This window comes from Ovis aries, chromosome X (genome assembly GCF_016772045.2).
Source record: "Ovis aries strain OAR_USU_Benz2616 breed Rambouillet chromosome X, ARS-UI_Ramb_v3.0, whole genome shotgun sequence".
NCBI classification, from domain to species: domain Eukaryota; kingdom Metazoa; phylum Chordata; class Mammalia; order Artiodactyla; family Bovidae; genus Ovis; species Ovis aries.
In genome coordinates this window covers 63,193,253-63,220,308 of record NC_056080.1, presented here as the reverse complement: position 1 = coordinate 63,220,308, position 27,056 = coordinate 63,193,253, and the positions used below count along the sequence as shown (strand labels likewise).

Genomic DNA, 27,056 nt, shown 5'->3' with positions numbered 1-27,056 from the left:
GCAATGAGAAGCCAGGCACCACAACTGGAGAGTAGCCCCCACTCACCGCAACTAAAGAAAAGCTCGTGCAGCAATTAAGACCTAGTGCAGCCAAAAATAAAAATAAATAAATAATTTTTAAAAAGAAAGAAAGAAAAGTAAGACGAAACCCAGGAGGGCAATGTCACAGATTCAAGGGAGGAAAGAGACTGTCCAGAAGAAGGGGCAGGGTGTCAGACACAATGGAGTCACCAAGTAAAGAGCCTGATGGATTCAGTTATTCAGGTCACTGGTTGATCTTGGCAGGGACAGTTTCAATGGGATGAGGATGGAGGGCTGCCAAAAAAGCAGAGTGAAAGGAAAAGGGAAAAGAGCAATAGTGTGAGGAGGATGAAGGATTTTGTTTGCTTTAAAATGGGAGAAACACATTGGTATGTTTCTATGCTGAGGGAGGAAAGCCAATACAAGTACCACAGTGCAGAGATCTGAAACAACAGTACTGTTTGGAAAGCATGGAGTAGAGACTGTCATGGCTAGATCCCTGGATTTTATGGGGAAGTGGTGAGAGACGTATGAGTGGAAATACAGACAGGCCAGAAAATGGCCAGGTGGCTCCCTGGTCGTACGGAATTTCAGAGAAGAAATACATTAGAAGATAAAATAGTTATAAAAAGTGACATCAAAAACCCAAGACTTAAGTTGGACCTTGAAAGATAGCTATGTTGCAGATAGTTTGATGGGGAATGGGGAGAATGACTTCAGTGTGGGAGAGAAGGGGAGACAGCTGTGATGTGTACACAGAGCCAGAAATAGCAGGACATGTTGTGGAGACCATGTAGCTGGAGTAGAGAGCGTGGGCAGAGAAGCTGTGAAAGATAGCTGAGGAGGTAAACTGGGACCAGGGTACAAAGGTTTGGAAGGCCTAGCTACAGTGTTTAGAATTCATCCTATAAGCAGTGATGTGCCACGTAGTTTCTAAGCAGAGGAGGTGCCACGCACAAAGTGGTATTTTAAGGAGAACAGCATAGCTATGATATTTAGAAGGAAAACGTCCTCAGAGTGACAGTGTTAGGAGACTCCTGACCAGGTGTGTCGGGTAAGGAATGGACTTAGCAGAGGCAGCAGGAACAGACTGGAAGTGGGTGAATCGTGGCAATATTGCTAAGGAAGAACTAACAGCAGGTACTCATTACTAGTCAAGAAAATCATGCTGAGTACAATAATTAGCATATTATTAAGAACAGAAAGAAGGAAAAGAAACTGAAAAGGAGTAGTTTGAGTTAAGAAAAGAACTAGGAGAGTGAGGATTCACAAACAAGAAGAGTTTCAAGATGGATATGTTCAAGTGTCAATGCCACAGAGAAGTCAGGTAAGATGGACACTGAAAAGAACCAATTCATTTTGGCAACTAAGATATCACTGGTGATCTTTTCCACAGTGGTTTTAGCAAGGTGGGTATAGATTACAGGTACCTAGATACAAAGTCAGTATTAAAAAATAAATTTTACTCCCATATACCAAAAACAAAGTTAGAATATAAAATTTTTAAAGATTATACTTATCCTGGTTACATGAATTTATTTAGTTTATGAGAATTCAGCAAGCTATTCAGTTATGATATATGTACTTTTCTGTTTGTATATCATACTTTACCAAAAAGATTTTAAAATATCACTTGCAATAGAGTCAAAATACAAATTACCCAAGAATAGAACAAAAGATGTATAAGATGTCTATGAGGAAAATTATTGAGAAATATTAAAGAAGTCCTCAATAAGTGAGGAGATATACATAGATTTGGAAGACTTAGTTTTACTTAGTAGAACAGAGTACACAGAAACAGACCAAGGTATATTTGGGCACTTAATATATGACAGAAGTGGCACTGCTCATCAGAGGGAAAAGGATGGATTTTTCAATAAATACTGCTAGGACAAATGGGTGTTTACATGGAAAATGAAAATTGGACCCCTACATCATTCCATGTTCATAAAATAGTTTCAGATGAATTAAAGACTTAAATGTGAAGGCAAAATTGTGAAGTTTTTATTAGATAGTACAGAATACCTTGGGGGTTCTGAAGGATTTCTTAAATAAGACATAATATAAAAGAATCATAAATGAAAAGAGAGTAAATGAACAAGCCAGAGATGAACAAGACATTAGCAAAACATGTAGGAGTGGGGAGGTTTGCAATAAATATAACTGAACAGTGACTTGCCTTGAGAACCCCAGGAACAGTACGAAAAGACAAAAAGATATGACACTGAAAGATGAACTCCCCAGGTTGGAAGGTGTCCAATACACTACTGGAGGAGAGTGGAGAAGTAACTCCAGAAAGAATGAAGAAAAGAAGCCAAAGAGAAAACAACACCCAGTTTTGGATATGACTGGTGATGGAAGTGAAGTCTGATGTTATAAAGAGCAATACTGCATAGGAACCTGGAATGTTAGGTCCATGAATCAAGGCAAATTGGAAGTGGTCAAACAGGAGATGGCAAGAGTAGTAATTGACATTTTAGGAATCAGTGAACTATAATGGACTGGAATGGGTGAATTTAACTCAGATGACCATTATATCTACTACTGTGGGCAAGAACCCCTTAGAAGAAACGGAGTAGTCCTCATAGTCAACAAAAGAGTCCAAAATGCAGCACTTGGGTGCAATCTCAAAAACAACAGAATGATCTTTGTTCATTTCCAAGGCAAACCATTCAGTTTCACAGGAATCCAAGTCTATTCCCCAACCACCAATGCCAGAGAAGCTGGCAAAGAAGTTGAATGGTTCTATGAAGACTTCTACACATGGACATCACCAGATGGTCAATACCGAAATCAGATTAATTATATTCTTTGCAGCCAAAGATGGAGAAGCTCCATACCATTAGTGAAAATAAGACCAGGAGCTGACTGTGGCTCAGATCATGAACTCATTAGTGCCAAATTCAGACTTAAACTGAAGAAAGTAGGGAAAACCACTAGACCATTCAGGTATGACCTAAATAAAATCCCTTACAGTGGAAGTGACAAAATAGATTCAAGGGATTAGAAATGATAGAGTGCCTGAAGAACTATGGATGGAGGACCATAACATTGTACAGAAGGTGGTGATCAAAACCATCCCCAAGAAAAGAAATGCAAACAGGCAAAACTGTTGTCTGAGGAGGCCTTACAAATAGCTGAGAAAAGAAGAGAAGTGAAAGGCAAAGGAGAAAAGGAAAGATATATCCAGAGTTCCAAAGAATAGCAAGGAGAGATAAGAAAGCCTTCCTCAGGGGTCAAAGCAAAGAAATAGAGGAAAAGAATAGAATGGAAAAAATAGAGATCTCTTCAAGAAAATTAGAGATACCAAGGGATGCAATTAGAGATACCAAGAGATGCAAAGATGGGCACAATAAAGGACAGAAATGGTATGGACCTAACAGAAACAGGTGGCAAGAATATACAGAACTATAGAAATAAGAGAGAAGGCAGTGGCAACCCACTCCAGCACTCTTGCCTGGAAAATCCCATGGACGGAGGAGCCTGGTGGGCCGCAGTCCATGGGGTCACTAAGAGTCGGACATGACTGAGCGACTTCACTTTCACTTTTCACTTTAATGCACTGGAGAAGGAAATGGCAACCCACTCCAGTGATCTTGCCTGGAGAATCCCAGGGATGGGGGAGCCTGGTGGGCTGCCATCTATGGGGTCACACAGAGTCAGACATGACTGAAGTGACTTAGCAGCATACAAATAAGATCTTTATGACCCAGATAACCATGACGGTGTGATCACTCACCTAGAGCCAGACATCCTGGAATGCAAAGTCAAGTGGGCCTTAGGAAGCATCACTATGAGCAAAGCTAGTGGAGGTGATGGAATTCCAGTTGAACTATTTCAAATTCTAAAAGATGATGCTGCAAAAGTGCTGCACTCAATATGCCAGCAAATTTGGAAAACTCAGCAGTGGCCACAGGACTGGAAAAGGTCAATTTTCATTGTAATCCCAAAGAAGGGCAATGCCAAAGAATGCTCAAACTACCACACAATTGCACTTATCTCATACACTAGCAAAATAATGCTCAAAATTCTTCAAATGAGGCTTCAACAGTATATGAACCGAGAACTTCCAAATGTTCGAGCTGGATTTAGAAAAGGCAGAGGAACCAGAGAATCAAATTGCCAACATCCACTGGATCATTGAAAAAGCAAGAGAGTTCCAGAAAAATATCTACTTCTGCTACATTGGCTATGCTAAAGCCTTTGACTGTGTGGGTCACAACAAACTGTAAAATTCTTCAAGAGATGGGAAAACCAGACTGCCTGACCTGCCTCCTGAGAAATCTGTATGCAGGTCAAGAAGCAACAGTTAGAACCGGACATGGAACAACAGACCGTTTCCAAACTAGGAAAGGAGTACATCAAGGCTGTATATTGTCACCTTGATTATTTAATGCAGCCATGAAATTAAAAGATCCTTACTCCTTGGAAGGAAAGTTATGACCAACCTAGACAGCATATTAAAAGGCAGAGATGTTACTTTGCCAACAAAGGTCCACCTAGTCAAAGCTATAGTTTTTCCAGTAGTCATGTATGGATGTGAGAGTTGGACTGTAAAGAAAGCCGAGTGCTGAAGAATTGATGTTTTTGAACTGTGGTGTTGGAGAAGGCTCTTGAGAGTCCCTTGGTCAGCGAGGAGATCCAACCAGTCCATCCTAGAGGAGAATCAGTCCTGGGTGTTCACTGGAAGGGCTGATGTTAAAGCTGAAACTTCAATACTTTGGCCACCTGATGTGAAGAGCTGACTCATTTGAAAAGACTCTGATGCTGGGAAAGACTGAGGGCAGGAGGAGAAGGGGACGACAGAGGATGAGATGGTTGGATGGTATCACCAACTCGATGGATATGAGTTTGGGTAACCTCCAGGAGTTGGTGATGGACAGGAAGGCCTGGCTTGCTGCAGTCCATAGGGTCACAAAGAGTTGGACACGACTGAGCTACTGAACTGAACTGAACTGAACATCATGCAAAATGCTGGACTGGGTGAAGCACAAGCTGGAATCAAGATTGCCGGGAGAAATATCAATAATCTCAGATATGCAGATGACCCCACCCTCATGGTAGAAAGTGAAGATGAACCAAAGAGACTCTTGATGAGGATGAAAAAGGAGAGTGAAAAAGCTGGCTTAAAATTCAACATTCAAAAAAATGAAGATCATGGCATCTGGTCCCATCACTTCATGGCAAATAGATGGGGAAACAATGGAAACAGTAAGAGACTTTATTTTCGTGGACTCCAAAATCACTGGAGATGGTGACTGCAGCCATGAAATTAAAAGATGCTTGCTCCTTGCAAGAAAAGCTATGACCAATCTAGACAGTGTATTAAAAAGCAGAGATATTACTGTGTCAACAAAGGACCATCTAGTCAAAGCTCTGTTTTTTTCAGTAGTCATGTATGGATGTGAGAGTTGGACCTTAAAGAAAGCCAAGTACTGAGGAATTGATGCTTTTGAACTGTGGTGCTCGAGAAGACTCGTCAGAGTCCCTTGGACTGCAAGGAGATCAAACCAGTCAATCCTAAAAGAACTCAGTCCTGAATATTCACTGGAAGGACTGATGCTGAAGCTGAAATGCCAATACTTTGGCTACCTGATGTGAAGAACTGACTCATTGGAAAAGACCCTGATGCTCGGAAAGATTGAGGGCAGGAGAAGGGGACGACAGAGGATGAGATGGTTGGATGGCATCACCGACTCAATGGACATGAGTTTGAGCAAGTTCCAGGAGTTGTTGATGGATAGGGAAGCCTGGCCTGCTGCAGTCCTTAGGGTTGCAAAGTGTCAGACACAACTGAGCTACTGAACTGAAGAGTGACTAGAATGTACAGCATATAAAGAACTACTTTTTAAAATCAGTAACAGACTGATACAATAGAAAAATGGGCAAGAACAGAATAAGCCTTTAACAGAAAAGAAAATATATATGGGCAATAATCATATGCAAAGGTGATCAACCATTCATCCAGGTAATGAAAATTAAAACCACAATGAAGTTTGCCACTCCACACACACTGAACTGGCAACTGTTTAAAATTCTGCTAAAACATGTGGAATATAACCACCTCAGGAATGTTGAGCAACATGGACTCTCACACACTGGAACACTGTGGAAGACAACTAGGTGTATATGTATCCTATGACCCAGTAATTCTACTTCTAGGTATATATCTTAAAAAATTCTTACACATGCAGATCAGGATACATTAACAAAAATGCCTGATTATGAGAACCAAAAACTAGAAACAGAAATATCCATCACCAGTAGAAAGAATAAATAGTGGTATAATCATACAATGGAAACTATACTGAAATGGAAATGAAAGAACTATGCCTATATGAACATATGAACCTTTTACACAATGTTGAATAGAAGATGTAAGACACAAAAGATTGCATATAGTATAATTCCACTTACATAAAGTTTAAAAGTAAACAGAACTAAATTATGTTGTTTAGATATGTATACACAAGTGGCACCACTATCAAGGAAAGCAAGGGAATTACTATCACAAGAATCAGGAGTGTTTACTTTTAGAGAAAAGGGAGGGGATCGTGAGCTGTGAGGATTATATATGGGTGCTGGAAATGTTTTTTTTAAAAAATGTTTTGTTTTTAACCTAAATGTAACTACAAGGGTGTTCACTTTATAATTATTAATAAACTATACACATGGTTTGTGCAATTTTCTGTAGGTATATCTCACCAAAAAATTTAAGAGTGATTTATACATGTTGCTAAGCAGTATAAACATTCTTAAGGAGTTTAACTTTAAAGGGAAGCAGATAGGGTAGCAGTTACAGGAGAAATCAGGATTGAAGAAACTTGTGTATATATGTTTCCCAAAATATATGTACAAGAATATTCACAGCAGCACTATTCAATAGCTCTAGACTGGAAATTACTCAAATGCCCATCCAACAGTAGAAAGGAATAAACTGTGGAATATGTATAGTAATGAAAATGAATGAATACATCTACATGCAATAATATGGATGAATCTCACAAACATAATGTTGAGTTAGGGTTACTAGATTTAGCAAAAGAAAAAAATATAGGATATTTAGATAGTTAAATTTGAATTTCAGATAAATGATAAATCATTTTTAATATATGTATCCTCCATGCAAAATGATTCACCATTTATTTGAAGTTCAAATTTAACTAACCAACCTGTATTTTCTTTGACAACCTTACATTGTATGAAAGAAGTCAGACACAAAGGTTACCTTCTAGGGAAGATAGAGACTGGAAGTGGGCATAGGTGGTAATTCTAGGATGTTTATATATTGTTTCTTGATCTGGGTGTTAATTACATGGCTATATTCACTTTGTGAACATTCACCAAACTGTATAATTATGATTTGAGCACCTTTCTATATGTACCTTATACTTCAATTAAATAATCTACCTGTTATCCATCTGTCATCTATTTATAACCTATCTGGCAGAAATCTGAACATGTTTTATATTCAAAGTCACAATAAAAAGTATGGATAAACTTGGGACTTCCCTGGTGGTCCAGTGGTTAAGATTCTGTGCTTCAAATGCAGGGGGTGCAGGTTTGATCTCTGGTCAGGGAACTAAGTTCCCACATGTTGAACTGCATGGCCAAAAGAAAAAGTAGGGATAAACTTAACAAGAAATGTACAGCATCCACAATGACTAAAGCGAGAGAAACACTTTGAATGGGTAATTTAATCCAAAATATAAATGGCCTATAAATATAAAAGTATGTTCAATTCACTCATAACTATGGAAATGAAAATGAGATACCATTTTAAATTTATCAAACTGGTAATACTTAGTAGAAAAGTGAGTAAACTTTAGAAAATGAATAATTGCATACCTTCATGGGAATTTAAAAATGTAGATGGATTTTTAACAAGATGGTAGGTTAAAGACATCCCAGATTCCTTCTATTCCCAAGTCTGATCCATCTATTCTGCTCTTGAGCCAAGTAGGTACTGTTGTCAACCAAGAGAATGAGGTCACAAGATGGGTTTGAGACCTGAGAATAAGGGGTGAGGCAGGATTTTTCACCTCTCAAACAGATGAGAGCTCTGGGCTACTGGCCTGAGGTCTGATGTAGGAGAGACAAAGTGCAAGAATGGGAACACAGCTTCCGGTGAAGGCTTGGCCTGAAGGACTCTATTAACTCCTAGGGGAGAGTCAATATTGCCTATCAGAGTTTGCCAGGTTTTCCTGGATCTGAAAATGCTGAGAAGAAACTGAAGAGTTGGATTGGGTCCTCCCTACCTTGAGACAGGGACAGTACCAAGGGAACAAGAGTACAGAGAGGCCTCCTCTTGATCCCTCCCAAGAAGGTGACAAGCTGAATGACAACATGCCTGCTGCGACAAGCTGACTGACAACATGCTTGCTGCTACAGTCCCGGTTCATGGGCAGAAACCACTGTGACTTTTCCATTCAACACAGCTGGCTATGATGTAAAGCACCCCAGCATAAGACTTGAGCCCCCAATGAGTGGACAAAGGAAAATAACAACACACATAAGGAGACTGGGAAGTCAATAAGAGGAATAAGCAGAATGCTTAGAATAGGGCTTTTATGAAATAGAGCTGCTGAAGGAAGCAGACAACTTGAGTTTAAAAAAGATCTCTCAAGGACATTAAAGTACAGCATAAAAAAGACTTCTGGAATTAAAAGAATAAGATACCATTTACCAAAACCAGTAGCAATTAACATTCCAAATATTAAAATACTAAAACTATTCCAATTAAAATCAGAAACTAGATTCCTCCCAAGGAAAGCAACTTCACAAGTTCAGGATGTATCCTTTGACATGCTTCTTACTAATAAACAAAAAAAATAAGAGAATTAAAAAACAGGAATAAATTTTGGCAAAGAGATAATTTTCTGTTTACTGATATGATTTTATACTAAGAAAATCTAAGACTAGTTTAAAAAACTTAGAACAGAACTATATGCTTTGTGACCCCATGGACTATGCAGTCCATGGAATTCTCCAGGCTAGAATACTGGAGTGGGTAGCCATTCCCTTCTCCAGGGGAAACCAACCCAGGGATTGAACCCAGGTCTCCCACATTGCAGGCGGATTCTTTACCAGCTGAGCTACCAGGGAAACCCCTTAAAAACTTAGAGCTATATGGATCAAGATGGATGAATCTCAGCACTTCTCTGGTGTTTCAGTGGGTAAGAATCTGCCTTCGATCCCTGGACGAGAAACTAAGATCCCACATGCGGTGGGGCAACTAAGCCTGTGTGCCACCACCAGAAAGCCCACTTGCTCTGGAGCCCAAGCACCACAACTAGACAGCCTGTAGGCCACAACTACTGAGGCTGTACACCACTATTAGAAAGAAGCCCGTGCAATGAAAGATCCTCAGTGCTACAATGAAGATCCAAAGAAGACCCTGCATGCTGCAACTAAGACCCGATACAGCCAAATATATAAATACTTTTTAAAATCATAAATATTTTTTAAAAGATGGATGAATATCACAAATTTAACACTGAGGAAAAAAAATCAGTGATGAAAGGACAAATACATTTGAAACCACTTATGAAAAGTTTAAAAACAGGTAAAATAGCACTATGTATCATTGCTGTTGCTGCTGCTGCTGCTAAGTCGCTTCAGTTGTGTCTGACTCTGTGCGACCCCATAGATGGCAGCCCACCAGGCTCCTCTGTCCTTGGGATTCTCCAGGCAAGAACACTGGAGTGGGTTGCCATTTCCTTCTCCAATGCATGCATGCATACTAAGTCGCTTCAGTCATGTCCGACTCTGTGCAAACCTATGGACAGCAGCCCACCAGGTTCCTCTGTCCATGGGATTCTCTAGGCAAGAATACTGGAGTGGGTTGCCATTTCCTTCTCCAACTATATATCATTAAGGGATAACAAGAGTAATGAAATTAATGGAAAAGATAAACATCACATTCAGAATGGTAGGTACACGCATATCTCAGTCTGACATAACCTGCTCCAATTCCTTACCACACAACTGACACTGTTTAGGTAAGGATCACCAAAAACCTCGATGGAGAGACAAATTCATTTGCTTCTTCTCGGTCTTCATCTTACAGAACCACTCTGAAGCATCTGACCCAGGTGACAATCCCTTCTTTCTAGAAACTCTTACTTCAGTTTTTTTTTAGCTACTACTATCCTGTGTCTCTTGAACCTCTTTAGCTGGCTCCTTTACCCTTGACTCTTGAATATCAATGCTCCTCACTAATATTAGAGTTGCTTCTCTCAATATCTAGTCTTTCTCTACAACTCTCTCCCAGGGCAACCTAACCCATAGATTCCAAATACTTTATCTCCAATCCAGATGTTCCTTTTACACTCTAGTACTGAATTTTCCTATTTTTTCCTGGACTTTTCTAATATGCATTTCAAATCTGACACATCCAAAATCAAACTCATCTTTCTGCTTTCTGCTTCCTATATACCTATGGCTTATTTTCTCACTAGCTTTCCTTTCAGTTAATGGCATCTCCCACTTGATTTAAGACTCAACTATGATTTTGTCATAAACTTCTTCGCCTCATAAATCAAATCTGACACTTGAGTACACCTCATCCCTTCACCCCCAGTAATGCAATATGCAACAAAATTCTGATGAGCCATATCCACCCTCTGAAAATATTTTAGAGGGGCTAGCAACCTTCTTATCCACTCCAGTGTTCTTGCCTGGAGAATCCCAGGGACGGGGGAATCTGGTGGGTTTCCATCTATGGGGTTGCACAAAGTTGGACACGACTGAAGCGACTTAGCAGCAGTAGCAGCAGCAGCAACCTTCTTAGCTCTTGATAGGTAGAAAATCATGCCCTCTAACAGTGGGGTCTTGGCTTTGGGAATATTTTGTTAGCCAAATAACACAATTCCACTAGTATAAGTCACATCCCCATAAGCCTCTTCCACCCTCAAAAATTTATCTCAGATGATGATAAGCACCATAGCAAGCTCCTAGGAATCTTAGTTCATCTGAGCTTGTTTATAAATATCAGTAGGACCCCTATATTCTATATTAACCACCACTTAGAGCAAGTGAAAACACAGAAGATGGAATTAATAATTACTAAGAGGCTACTATATACCAGGAATTATGTTGTATTTGTTCATTTAATCCTCACATCTTTGTGCAAGTATAATATTCAAGTATATATTCAAATCCTGTTTTACAAATGAGGAAATTGAAGCTCTGAAGCAAAAAAAAAAAAAAAAAGTAACCTGGGATATGTATACAAAACTCTCTAAAGAAATTGAGTTAAATTCCTTTGAGATTTGAAGATGCTGCCAAGTGAGAAAGCCGGCAATCACTTGTGAATCTATCACTGGTGGATAAGAAATGGCAAAATCTTTGAGAGATTAAAAGCAGCTGAATCAGACTAACATAAGAAAAGATATACAGGAAAGAACTGCTGTAAAAAGGTGGCACCAGCTCTATGGATAATGCAGACTTGAAGGCAGTGGATCCAGCAAACAAGAGGGAGCCTTGGGACAACAATCAAGGTAATTGGTTGTAGTACCAGAGTAGGAGTAGGTCACTGGCGCTAGTAGCAAATGATATGGCAGGAATAAGTTCAAACACAAACATTAAATAAAACATGTAGAATAAAAAAGCCCTCTGTTAAAAAAGAACATCTGATTGGGTATGAATGAATGAATGAATGAATGAACTCAAGATACATGGTTTCAATTAATAGATCCAAAAAGACACACCAAGCAAGGGCTAACAAATAGAATGTAGGTGAAGAAATATTAATCAAACAAAATAGATATAATCATGTAAGAAGATACATGCCATGATAGTTTATGCAGCTAGCAATATAGCTTAAAAATATATAATACATAAAGAAATAAAAGGAAAAATTGACAAATTCTTGATTGTAAGAAAACAACATTAAGCAAATAACAGGATGGGACGTGGAGACTGTGAATAATACATTTAATGAGTTTCATAGGTATACATAGGTATACACCCAACAGAAAAATACTCTTTTCAAATATACATGGAATATTAACAAAGATCAAATAAGAATTAGGCAAAATTTCAAAAAATAGAAATCATATACACTTAATGATCATAAATGCAAAAAATCAGAAAGTAACCACAAAAGACTACATAGAGATACTTTCTACCTAACTGTTAGGTTAAAGAGAAAATTAAAGAGGAAATCTCCCACAGCTACTGAACCTTGTGTGCCGAGAGCCCATGTTCTGCAACAAGAGAAGCCACCATGATGAAAAGCAGCCCCTCCTCACTACAACTAGAAAAAGCTCATATGTAGCAATGAAGACTCAGTGCTGCCGAAAAATAAACAAACAAATAAATGAAATTTTAAAAAGGAAACCTCCTATTTAAAAGTGAACAGTTAGAGTACCATTTGTCACAATTATACGATTATATTCAAGTGGTACTTAGAGAAAAATGTATAGTCTTAAATATATCTTTTTAGATAGGGACAACTGAAAATAAAGGAGGTCTACCACCAAAAGAGAGATAATCAAACAGTATGTACAAACAAAAGAAAAAAAAAAAAAAACTGATCCTGAATGTGATTTAGCCTCTAGATCCAACTAGCAATTTGTGGGAAATACAGAGGAAAGACAGACATGTTAAAACTACATGGGCACGCAATCAGTGAAGTTCAAGACCGAGAAATTCTATAAAGCAACCTGCTTACTTCAATAAATAAATTTTAGGAAGTTGAGGAGTAAGGGGAGATGGAGGGGGTACCTATAGATTAAAAGACTTATCAAGTAATAACAATATGTGGACTTTACTTAAATCCTGATGCAAATAAATAAAATCAGTGAGACTTGGCAATTTGAATGCTTACTAGACATTTGATGATATTAAGTCATTATTATTAATTTTTAGAAGATTATATTTTTAAAAGATTTCTCATTTTTTTTTCAGATACAAACTGAAATAAATAAAACCTTATGTCTGGGATTTGCTTCAAAATAATATCACAGGGAGAAAGTGGTTAGGATACAGATGAAACAAGACTGGTCATAAATTAGTCACTGTTGAAATTGCATGATAGGTACACGGGGGGTTCATTATAACATCCTGGCTTCTTTTGAATATGCTTAAAAAGCTTTTTTTAAAAAAATAATTATTTTAATTGGAGGCTAATTACTTTACAATATTGTAGTAGTTTTTGCCAAACATCAACATGAATCAGCCACGGGTACATGTGTTCCCCATCCATACACCCCCTCCCACCTCCCTCCCCATCCCAACCCTCAGGGTCATCCCAGTGCACCAGCCCTGAGCACCCTGTCTCATGCATCAAACCTGGACCAGCGATCTGCTTCACAAATGATAATACACACATTTCAACGCTACCCTCTCAAATCATCCCATCCTCGCCTTCTCCCACATAGTCCAAAAGACTGTTCTTTACATCTGTGTCTCTTTTGCTGTCTCACATACAGGGTTATCGTTACCATCTTTCTAATTTCCATATATATGCGTTGGTATACTGTATTGGTGTTTTTCTTTCTGACTTACTTCACTCTGTATAATAGGCTCCAGTTTCATCCACCTCATCAGAACTGATTCAAATGTATCCTTTTTAATGGCTGAGTAATATTCCACTGTGTATATGTACCACAGCTTTCTTATCCATTTATCTGCAGATGGGCATCTAGGTTGTTTCCATGTCCTGACTATTGTAAACAGTGCTGCGATGAACATTGGGGTACATGTGTCTCTTTCAATTCTGGTTTCCTTGGTGTGTATGCCCAGCGTGGGATTGCTAGGTCATATAGCAGTTCTATTTGCAATTTTTTAAGGAATCTCCAAACTGTTCTCCATAGTGGCTGTACTAGTTTGCATTCCCACCAACAGTGTAAGAGGGTTCCTTTTTCTCCACACTCTCTCCAGCGTTTATTGTTTGTAGACTTTTTGATAGCAACCATTCTGACTGGCGTGAGATGGTACCTCATTGTAGTTTTGATGTGCATTTATCTGATAATGAGTGATGCTGAGCATCTTTTCCTGTGTTTGTGAGCCATCTGTATGTCTTCTTTGGAGAAATGTCTGTTTAGTTCTTTGGCCCATTTTTTGATTGGGTTATTTATTTTTCTGGGATTGAGCTGCAGGAACTGCTTGTATATTTTTGAGATTACTTCTTTGTCAGTTGCTTCACTTGCTATTATTTTCTCCCATTCTGAGCAGGATCCTCTATGACCCACCTCCCAGAGTAATGGAAATAAAAGCAAAAATAAACAAATGGGACCTAATTAAACTTAAAAGGTTTTGCACAATAAAGGAAACCATAAGCAAAGTGAAAAGACAGCCTTCAGAATGGGAAAAAGCTTTTTAAAAAAGAAAAGAGAAGAAGAGAGTTAAGATTTCAACTCAGGAAGCCATAAAAAGCATGCATGTGTGCATGCTCAGTCACTTCAGTTGTGTCCAACTCTTTGCGACCCTACGGACTGTAGCCTGCCAGGCTCCTCTGTCCATGGGATTTTCCAGGCAGGAATACTGGAGTGGTTGCCATGCCCTCCTCCAAGGGATTTCCCGAACCAGGGATTGAACCTGCGCCTCCTCCATCTCCTGAATTGCAGGTGGATTCTTTACCCACTAAGCCGCCTGGGAAGCCCCATAAAAAGCATATATCTAAACAAAATAAAATAACCTGGGAGGAAGTCATTAATTGAGAGTAAAAAGTTAAATAGGAGAAAAAGTACAGTTAAATACAAATCTGTCAAATAATGATAGGAAAAAAATTGTGAAGATATGTAAGCAAATGAACTGAGAGACATAATTACAGAATAGATTAAAAATAGTAAATCTACATGCAGTATTATATCAATAAACTTGACAATCCAGACAAAATAATTTTCTAAGAAAATATAAATTACCAAAATTGGCTCAAGATATACATACTTTAAAAAAAAGTTATAGACTACTCTCTCATAGGAACAGACATGTAAATGTCCTAAATTGGACACTAGTTCATGAAATTCTGCAATGTACAGAAAGTAATTTATCATGATCAACTGGATATGATTCAATGACAGAAAATTTATTTTTATAATTTATTCTATCAATAATTTATAAAAGAAAATACTAAATGTTCATTAATTCCAAGTCAATGATAAAATCCAATACTCATTTCTTATTTTAAAAATATGTAATTCTTAAACCAGGACTCAAAGGTCACTTCATTAACTTGATAAAGGCTATCTGCCAATAAAAGATAAAGGTGAAATGCTAACAACATTCTGGTGAGAGCAAAAAAAGGAAAAAAAGATGAGAATGGTTACTATCATTGGTACTACTCAACCTTATAATGAAAAAAGACATGAAAAAATATATATTGGAAAGGAAGAGGCCAAAGTATTTGAAAATAATGTGAATGTCTACCTAGGAAATCCAAGAAACACAACAGACAAATTACGAGAAACTAAGAAGGCAACTCAGCAATGTGGTTAGATATAAGATGGAAATTTGAAAATGAATACTTTTCCTAAACACGACTAGAAAATAAAATAGAAAAAGAGGTATTCAAAATAGCAACAAAAACTATAAAATTCCAGAATAAGCCTACCAAGATCTGTGGTGTAATAATTATATTAAGAAAATTACAAATCTTACTGAAAGACATAAAAGAAGACTTGAATAAATGTGGAGATATCATGCTCATGGATGGGTAGGCTCAATTATATGTAATCTATAAATTGAATTTGGTTCTCAATAAAAATCCCAAAAAGATTTTTCATAGAACCTGACAATTTGATTCTAAAATTCGCCTGGAAATAAAATAATCAAAACAGTTCTGATAAAAGAAAAGTGAGGGGAAACTTGTCCTCCCAGAGATTAAAACATACTACAAACTAGATTCAATAAAAGGCTTAAGAATAAACAAATTCACTAATAGGGTAGAATAGTGGCCAGAAATAGATCCACACATTGTATTGGTCAACTCAATACACTCAGGTACTAAGTCAAAGAAGGAGTAAAGGAGTTTCTTTTTAATAAATGGTGCTAGAAGAACTAGATATTCACAGTGGGTAGAGGATGATTTTCAACCCACATCTCAGTTTATAACCAAAAACTAACTCAAAATAGATTATACAACTAATGTAAAAGCTAAAACTATAAAGCTTCAAGTAGAAAACTTTGGAAATTATCTTCATCACTTTGGGTATACAAAGATTTCTTGGACAAGATACCAACAGCTCTAAACATTAAAGAAAACAAAACTTGATAAAACTGAACTTTATCAAAATTAAAGTTTTTGTGCAAATAAAAACTACAGTGACATACCACCTCACACCAGTCAGGATGATCATCATTAAAAGTCTACAAATGACAAATGCTGGAGAGGTTGTGGAGAAAAGGGAATCCTCTTGCACCATTGGTAGGAAATTAAGTTGGTACAGTCACTATGAAAATAGTATATAGGTTCCTCACAGAACTAAAAATAGAGTTGCCTTATGATCCAGCAATCCCACTTCTAGACATATATCCAGACAAAACTGTCATTCAAAATGATACATGCACCCCTACATTCATAGCAGCACTATTCACAATAGCCAATATGTGAAAATGACCTAGATGTTCAATGATAGATGAATGGATAAAGAAGATGTGGTACACACACACAACTGAATACTACTCAGTCATTAAAAAAGAATGAAATAATGCCATTTGCAGTAACATGGAAAAACCCAGAGATTATCATACTAAGTGAAGCAAGTCAGAAAGACAAATAACCATATGAATCATTTATACGTGGAATCTAAACTATGACACAAATGAACTTTTCTACAAAACAGACTCACAGAGAACAGACTTGTGGTTGCCAATGGGGAGGGCGGTGGAAGAGGGATGGAAGGGGAGTTTGGTTCTCAGTTCAGTTCAGTTCAGTCGCTCAGTCGTGTCCGACTCTTTGCGACCCCATGGACTGCAGCACCCCAGGCCTTCCTGTCCATCACCAACTCCCGGAGTTGACTCAAACTAATGTCCATTGAGTCGGTGATGCCATCCAACCATCTCATCCTCTGTCGTCCCACCTTCAATCTTTCCCAGCATCAGAGTCTTTTCCAATGAGTCAGTTCTTTGCATCAGTGGCCAAAGTATTGGAGTTTCAGCTTCAGTCCTTCCAATGACTATTCAGGACTGATCTCCTTTAGGATGGACTGGTTGGATTTCCTTGCAGTCCAAGGGATTCTCTAGAGTCTTCTCCAACACCACAGTTCAAAAGCATCAATTCTTCAGTCCTCAGCTTTCTTTATAGTCCAACTCTCACATCCATACATGACTACTGGAAAAATCATAGCCTTAACTAGACGGACCTTTGTTGGCAAAGTAACGTCTCTGTTTTTTAATGTGCTCTCTAGATTGGCCGTAACTTTTCTTCCAAGGAGTAAGTTTCTTTTAATTTCATGGCTGCAGTCACCATCTGTGGTGATTTTGGAGCCCCCTCAAAATAAAGTCAGCCACTGTTTTCATTGTTTCTCCATCTAGTTTGGTTCTAGCAGATGCAAAGTAGTATATATAGAATGGATAAACAACAAGGTCCTACTCTATAGCACAGGGAACTATATTCAATATTCTGTGATAAACCATAATAGAAAATAATATAAAAAAGAATATATATATATATATATATATATATATATATAACTGAATCACTTTGCTGTATAGCAGAAATTAACACATTATAAATCAATTATACTTCAATTAAAAATTTAAAATTCTTATTCAACAAAAGACATCACTAAAAAGGTATACAAGCCACATACTGGAAAAAAATATTTGAAATATACATATCTGATGATTGAATTCAGAATACATAAAGAACTGCAAATCATCAATAAAAAGATGATAACACAATTTTAAAAAATAGGCAAAATACTTGGATCCTCCCCCCAAAAAAGATATATGAATAGACAATAAGTATGTGAAAAGGAGCTCAACACTGTCATCTTGGAAATGCAAATTAAGCAATGATGAGATGACCAAGTGAAGTAAGTCAGAAAGAAAAAAGGCAAATAACCATATGATATCACTTATACATGGAATCTAAAATATGACACAAATGAACATACCTATGAAACAGAAACAGACTGACAGGCACAGAGAACAGATTTGTGGCTGCCAAGCAAGAGGAGGGAGTAGGGGATGGAAGAATTGGGAGTTTGTGATTAATAAATGCAAACTATTATATATAGGATGGATAAACAACAAGGTCCTACTGTATAACACAGCGAACCATATTCAATATCCTATGATAAACCATAATGGAAAAGAATACGAATATGTATAAAGTACAGCAGAAATTAACACAATATTGTAAATCAACTATATTTCAATAAAATTAAAAAAAAATATTATGGGGGGCGGATTCCCTGGTGGGCCAGTGGTTAGGACGTGACGCTTTCACTGCCATGGCCCAGGTTCAGTCCCTGGTCTGGAAACTAAGATCTCGTAAGCTGCACGGTGTGGTTAAAAAAAAAACAAAACAAAATATGATGAGATGTATTTGACACCTACTAGAATTTCTAAGACAATATCTTTATTTATGAAGCTGTGATAAGCTGGAACTTTCATAATATTGCTGGAGTATAAAACAGTACAAACCATATTACAGAATTGTTTGGCACTCAAAACTAAGCATATATCTACCTCTTCCACTCCTAGAGAAATGAAAATGTATGTTAACAAAAAGACCTGTACCTGAATGTTCAGGGTAGTCTTATTCATAATAGCTAAAAACTGGGAATAATTCTAATTTCTATCAATAGGAAAATGGAAGAACAAGTAGTATTATAATGATATAATGGAATACTACTCAGCAGTACAAAGGAACACACTATTAATCAAAGAAAGAACATGAAAAAAATCTGTCCCCAAAATCTTACATTGAGCAAAAGCCAAACACATGAAAAAATAATGATTCCATTTATATGATGTTTAAGAACACATAAAATTAATCTGGTGCTAGAAGTCAGAAAAGTGGTTTCTTAAAGTGGAATATGGGAAGGGCAAATTGACTGGAAAGAGGCACAAAATAATTTTCTAGGGGAGATGGAAATGTTTTTTATCATGTTTGGGGTAGTAGTTGCATGAGTGCATATGACTATCAAAACTCAAGAAATTGAGCATTTTAAATATGTGCATTTTATTGCACATAAATTTTACCTCAAGAAAAAACTATATAGAAGAAATACACACATAAGAAATGAATCAAAAGATTAACAAAGTTAGGGACTTCCCTGGTGGTAGAGTAGCTTAAGACTCCGAGCTTCCAAGGCAGGGGGCCTGGTCAGAGAACTAGATCTTACATGCCACAACTAAGAATTCTCATGGCACAGCTAAAGATCCTGTGTGCTGCAAATAAGACCCAGCACACCCGAATAAATGAATTAATAAGATTAACAAAGTTAAAAAATGAGACTGAGAAAAATATATGCAATATATGTAACAAGGTTTAATATCTAGAATATAGAAACAACTCCTAAAGTCAACCAGAAAAATTCAAACTGATAGAAAACAAAACAAAGGAATGAGCAGGCAAATTCATAAAAGTGGAAAGAGAAATGGAATAAACATGAAAAGATGCTCAATTTCATAAATAACTGGAGAAACACAAGTTTTAAAAAATAACATGCAATGTTCAAAATAGGTACAAATGAAAAAGATCAATAATATTCAGTATTGTCAGCAGTATAGGGAAACATAATCTCATATATTGATGTGCATACTGAGACAGACATTTTGGAGGACAATATTTAGTAGTATTTAAAAGCCTGAAATGTATACACTTCAAATTAGCAATTCCTCTTCCAGGTACATAGCCTAGGGAACACTCTCATGTGTGTATCATGCACAAGGCTGTTGACTGAGGCATCATTTTGCCATAGTCAAGAACTGAACAACCTAAATGTCAATCAAAATAGGAATAAAGTGAACTTAGTATACTCTGGAATCCTAGATAGTTGTAAAAATGAGGTAGACTTATAAACTGATAAAGAGTTCTGAGTTGGGAAGATCCCCTGGAGAAGGGAATGGCTACCCACTCCAGTATTCTTGCTTGGGAAATCCCATGGACAGAGAAGCCTGGCAGACTACAGTCCATGGGGTCACAAAGAATCGGACACGACTGAGCAACTAACACTTCACAGAATTCAAACATATATTGCTGAGACAAAAGCAAGCTGACAAACAATATATGCTCTGCGTGTATGCATGCATGCTAAGTTGCTTCAGTTGTGTCCTACTCTTTGTGATCCTATGGACTATAGTCTGCCAGGCTCCTCTGTCCATGGGATTCTTCAGACAAGAATACTGGAGTGGGTTGCCATGCCCTCCTCCAGGGACCTTCCCGACCCAGGGATTGAACCCATGTCTCCTGTGGCTCCTGCACTGCAGACAGATTCTTTATTCCTGAGCCATCGAGGAAATCCCTAATATATGCAATATGATAGCATTTATCTTTAAAAACAACAGGAAAATAAAAAATAAAAAAAAATAAAAACAACAGGAAACACCAATAAAAGTATATACACAGAGAAAAATCTTGAATGCTACCCCCCAGGCAGGTAAAAGTAATTACCTCTAGATTAGAATTAGATGGTAAATCAAGGGGGATTTTATCTTCATCCATATTGCTTATGTTTGTATACTGGGCTTTCCAAATGGCAACCCACTCCAGTATTCTTGCCTGGAGAATCCCAGGGACGGGGGATCCTGGTGGGCTGCTGTCTATGGGGTCACACAGAGTCGGACACAACTGAAGTGACTTAGCAGCAGCAGCACCACAGGTTAAAGTGTGGGAGACCCAGTTAAAGTGTTAAAATATGGGAGACCCAGGTTCTATCCCTGGGTAGGGAAGATCCCCTGGAGAAGGAAATGGCAACCCACTCCAGGATTCTTGCCTGGAGAATCCCATGGAGATGCCTGGTGGGCTACAGTCCATGGGGTCTCAAAGAGTCGGACACGACTGAGTAACTTCACTTACTTACTTACTACTTGTTGATTCATGAACTTTGGGGCTTCCCAGGTGGTGCTAGTGGTAAAGAACCCACCTGTCAACGCAGGAGACATGAGAGACATGGGTTCGATTACTGAGTCAGGAAGATCCCCTGGAGAAGGGCATGGCAACCCACTCCAGTATTCTTGCCTGGAGAATCCCATGGACAGAGGAGCCTGGTAGGCTACAGTCCGTTGGGTTGCAAAGAGTCGGACATGACTGAAGCAACTTAGCATGCACGCACACTACTTGTGTAATTAAAAGGAAATTAATTTAGCAATGCCAAAATTTTAAAAGGCATATAGCAAATGTATTACTAAATGTGCATTTATATATATATATATATATATATATATATATATATATATATATATATGTATTGTTGTTGTTTAGTTGCTAGGTCGTGTCTGATTGTTTGTGACTCCATTGACTGTAGCCCACCAGGTTCCTCTGTCCGTGGGATTTTCCAGGTAAGAATACTGGAGTGGGTTGCCATTTTCTTCTCCAGGGGATCTTCTCAACCCAGGGATTGAACCTGCTTCCCCTGCACTGCAGGTGAATTCTTTTAATGCTGAGCCACAAGGGCCATGCATATACCTGCATATAAAAATATCTGGTGATGATACACACCAGACTTAATAAGCCATGGTCAAACAAGAGCCTGGCTGAAAAGTTAAAAGGAAGATCTGGGGAGTGAAATGTCCACTGGGGACTTTAAAAAAGCTCTGATATATTGCTGGAGAGCTAGAAAGCTGTATGGATGCTCAGGAAAGACCTAAAAGGCCCTCATTTTATACCTCTGGCTGACTTTGAGGCTCTGCTCAAGAAGTAAAAACTCAGACAGAGCTGTAAAGAACCTGGGCATTGAAAGTAAGCCCCAACACAAACTCAGAGCCCTAGGAAAATGCTGGAAGAGAGTTATAGGCTCAAGGCATTAAAGGAAATGAGACACTAGTGGTAAAGAACCTGCCTACCAATGTAGAGACGTAAGAGATGAGGGTTCGATCCCTGGGTCTTGAAGATCCCCTGGAGGAGGCCACTCCAGTATTCTTGACTAGAGAATCCCATGGACAGAGGAGCCTGGCGGGCTACAGTCCGTAGCATTACAGAGTTGGACACGACTGATGCAACTTAGCACGCACAGTTTTATGTATGACCAATCATTAGCTAACTACTAAAGTAACTGAGCATATACTTCTGTGACCACAAACCTCAGGGAATTATAGAATTAGTCCAGTAAAGTCACAAGAGGTATAAAACAATAAGTTAGATTTATTTAAGGAGTACAAGATGGTTCAGTACCCAAAAATCAATTAATGCAATATACCATGTTGACAGAACAGAAAACAATGTGATCATGTCAACAGATGATGAAAAAAACATTTGACAAATTCATGATTCAAACACTCAACAAATTAGGTATAGAAAGGAATTTCCTCAACTTGCTAGGGGGAATCTATGAAAAGTCCACAGCTAACATCAGTCTTAACAGTAAAAGACTGAATGCTTTTCCCCTAAGATCAGGAACAGGACAACATCCACTTACACCACTTTTATTCAACACTGTACTGAAGGTTCTAGCCAAGAGAAATAGGTAAGAAAAGGAAATAAAGGTATCCAGACCAGAAAGAAAGAAGTAGAACTATCTCTGTTCACACATGACATGACTTTGTAAATAGAAATCCTAGAGACTCCATTAAAAAACTATTAGAAATAACAAGTTCAGCAAGCTTGCACACACAAGATCAATATAAAAGCTCAATAAATAATTTGAAAATGAAATTAAGTAAAAACAATTCCATTTACAAAAGCAGTGCATTGAAAAGAACAAAATATTCAGGAATAAATTTAACAAAAGTAGTGTAAAACCTGTAGTCTGAAAATTTTTTAAAAAAGCGCTATTGAAAGATATTAAACAAGACCTAAATAAATGGAAAGACATCTGATGTTTATGAATTGAAATACTTGAAAAAATTGAAAGACACCAATACTTCCTATATTGATCTACAGAGTCAACACAAGCCCTGTAAAAATTCCAGCTGACTTCTTTGCAGAATATGACAAGCTGACTCTAACATTCATATGAAAATTCAAAGGACACAGAATAGCCTAAACAATCTTGAAAAAGAACAAAGGTAGAGCCCTCACACGTCTCAATTTCAAAACTTATTACAAAGCTACAGTAATCAGGACAGTATAGTAATGGGATAAGGATATATCCATATATAAAGATCAATGGAATAGAACTTAAGATTCCAACTATTCCTTGACAAGGATGCCAAGACAATTCAATGGGTAAAGAATAGTCTTTTCAACAAATGATACTGGGATAACTGAATATCTACATCATGCAAAAGATAAAAGTTTGGACTGCCACTTTATACCATATATAAAAATTAACTCAAAGGTTTGCCTGGCTGCCTAGTGGTTAAGAATCTGCCTGCTAATTCAGGGGACACGGATTCAATCCCTGGTCCGGGAAGATCCTACATGCCACAGAGCAACTAAGCCCCTGTGCCGCACTACTGATCTACACTTCTGAGAGCCACAACTACTGAGCCCATGCACTGCACCTACTGAAGCCGGCATGCCTAGAGCCTACACTCTGCAACAAGAGAAGCCACCAAAATGAGAAGCCTGTGCACCACAACAAAGAGGATCCCCTGCTCGCTGCAACAAGAGAAAGCCCATGCACAGCAATGAAGACCCAGTACAGTCAAAAAGAAATAATCTTTAAAAAAATTTAACTCAAAATGAATCTCAGATCTATATTTAACATCTAAAACTACAAAACTCTAAGAAGAAAATAGAGATATAAATCTTTGTGACCTTGGATTAGGCAACGATTTTTTAGATATGACACCAAACTAAAGAAATAAAAGAAAAAAACAAAAGAATGGAATTCATAAAAAAATCTTAAATGTGTGCTTCAAAGGACACCTTCAAAAAACTGAAAAAGCAACCCAAAGAATGGAAGAAAACATTTGCAAAGCATGTAACTGATAATGGGCTGCTGCTGCTGCTAAGTCGCTTCAGTTGTGCCCGACTCTGTGCGACCCCATAGACGGCAGCCCACTAGGCTCCCCCAGCCCTGGGATTCTCCAGGCAAGAACACTGGAGTGGGTTGCCATTTCCTTCTCTAATGCATGAAAGTGAAAAGTGAAAGTGATGTTGCTCAGTTATGTCCGACTCTTCACAACCCCATGGACTGTAGACTACCAAGCTCCTCCATCCATGGGATTTTCCAGGCAAAGAGTACTGGAGTGGGGTGCCATTGCCTTCTCCAGATAATGGGCTAGTATCTAGAATATATAAAGAACACACACAATTCAAAATAAAAAAATAAATAACCCAATTTAAGAAATGGGCAAAGAATCTGAATGGACGTTTTTCCAAAGAAGATACACAAACTGCTGAGAAGCTCACAAAGCATTATTAGCCGTCAAAGAAATGCAAACCCAAACCACAATAAGATACCACTTCATAGCCACTAGGATGGCTATAATTAAAGATATAATAAAACAACTAACAATATGGAGAAATTACAATTCTTATATATTTCTGGTAAGAAAGTAGAATGGTACAGTTGCTATGAAAAACAGTCTGGCAGTTCTTCAAAAAGTTAAATATAGAATTATCATTTGAGCAATTCCACTTAGGTATATACCCAAGAGAAATGAAAACATATATCCACAGGAAAACCTGTATAACAGTGCTCATAGCAGCATTGTTCATAATAACCAAAAGTAGAAACAACCCCAATGTCCATCAACAAATTAATGGATAAATAAAAACTTAATATATTCATGTGGTAGAATACTGTTTGGCAATAAAAGGAAGGAAGTACTGATACCTGCTATAACAAGAATGAACCCAGCAAAGATGTTAATGAAAGAATCCAGTTACAAAAGCTCACATATTGTATGATTACATTTATATGAAATGTCCAGAATAGGCAACTCCATAAAGACAGAAAGATTAGTCATTGCCTGGAGGTGGGGTGGGGGGAGGTAGACAATGGAAAAAAATGAGTGACTACTAATGAGTGTGGGTTTCTTTCGAGGATGATGAAATATTCTAAAATTTATTGTAGTGATGGTTGTACAACCTTGTGAATATACTAAAAAAGTCACTGAATTATACACTTTAAAAAAGTGAGTTTTCTAATAATGACATCACTCATTATTAGAGAAATGCAAATCAAAACCACAATGAGGTACCACTTCACACCAGTCAGAATGGCTGCGATCCAAAAATCTGCAAGCAATAAATGCTGGAGAGGGTGTGGAGAAAAGGGAACCCTCCTACACTGTTGGTGGGAATGCAAACTAGTACAGCCACTATGGAGAACAGTGTGGAGATTCCTTAAAAAATTGCAAATAGAACTACCGTATGACCTAGCAATCCCACTGCTGGGCATACACACTGAGGAAACCAGAATTGAAAGAGACACATGTACCCCAATGTTCATCGCAGCCCTGTTTATAATAGCCAGGACATGGAAACAACCTAGATGTCCATCAGCAGATGAATGGATAAGAAAGCTGTGGTACATATACACAATGGAGTATTACTCAGCCATTAAAAAGAATTCATTTGAATCAGTTCTGATGAGATGGATGAAACCGGAGCCGATTATACAGAGTGAAGTAAGCCAGAAAGAAAAACACCAATACAGTATACTAACACATATATATGGAATTTAGAAAGATGGCAATGACGACCCTGTATGCAAGACAGGAAAAAAGACACAGATGTGTATAATGGACTTTTGGACTCAGAGGGAGAGGGAGAGAGTGGGATGATTTGGGAGAATGGCATTGTAACATGTATACTATCATGTAAGAATTGAATCACCAGTCTATGTCTGACGCAGGATACAGCATGCTTGGGGCTGGTGCATGGGGATGACCCACAGAGATGTTATGGGGAGGGAGGTGGGAGGGGGGTTCATGTTTGGGAATGCCTGTAAGAATGAAAGATTTTAAAATTAAAAAAATAAATGAATAAAAATAAATAAATAAATAAAATAAAACTTACTTTAAAAAATAAAAAAGTGAGTTTTATGGTACATTCAGTACACGTTAATATTTTAAAGAAATATAAACAGCTATCATATGACCCAGGTATAACACTCCTAGGTTATACCTAAAGAGAAATTAAAACATTTGTCCTCATAAAAAATTATACATAGATGTTCACAGAGCAATATTCAAAATAGTCAAATTGGATACAACTGACGAATGGACAAACAAAATGTTGTATATCTGTATAATGGAATATGATTCAGCAAAAAAAGGGAATGAAGTAATGATACATGCTGTAACATGGATGATCCTTGAAAACCTTATGCTAAGTGAAATAAGACAGTCACAAAAGACCAGAAATTATGTGATTCCATTTATATGGAATATAGGTTAGTGGTTGCCTAGGGCTAGAGAAGGGGGTGTGGATGGGGAGTGACTGCTAATGGGTATGAGTTTCTTTTGGCGGGTGATGAAAATGTTCTAAAATTAGATTGTGGTGATGGTTGCACAACTCTGAATATACAAAAGTTCATTGAAATGTACAGTTTAAATGGGTGAATTTTATGGCATGTGAATTATATCTCAATAAAGCTGTTTTAAAAAAAAAAACCCTCAGAAATGTACACCTAAAAAAAGATAAAGGAACCACAAGAACCTTTAAAAATAGTCTTAAGAAGGATAAATCTCAAAAGTACAAACATAGTACAAAAAGGACACTTTTAAATATATTCAGAACAAAAAGCTGAATGAGGAAGAAATAGGTCTCTACCCTGTGTCAGCAGTATAATAATGATAAATGACAAAGAGGTAAAATTCCTCAATTACTATTTCTGTTTCTGCCTTCTCAGTTCCCAAGAAGGAACTGAAGCCCAATATGAGTAAAGAAGTAGTAAGCGAGAACTCAACTACTTTAATAAGAGTTCAAATATCTTGGACCAGATGAATTATAGCTGAGGGAACTGCGAGTAATTTCAAACAAGAATGCTGAAGCTATGTCAATGATATTTCAGGCATCACAA

The 27,056-nt window shown here is 37.6% G+C and overlaps 1 protein-coding gene across 5 annotated transcripts in view; it reads right to left on the bottom strand.

The window, feature by feature from the left end:
• KIF4A (kinesin family member 4A) overlaps positions 1 to 27,056 on the bottom strand; it is a 128,516-nt gene that overhangs the window by 88,148 nt on the left and 13,312 nt on the right. The gene's annotated exons all lie outside the window — the stretch shown is intronic.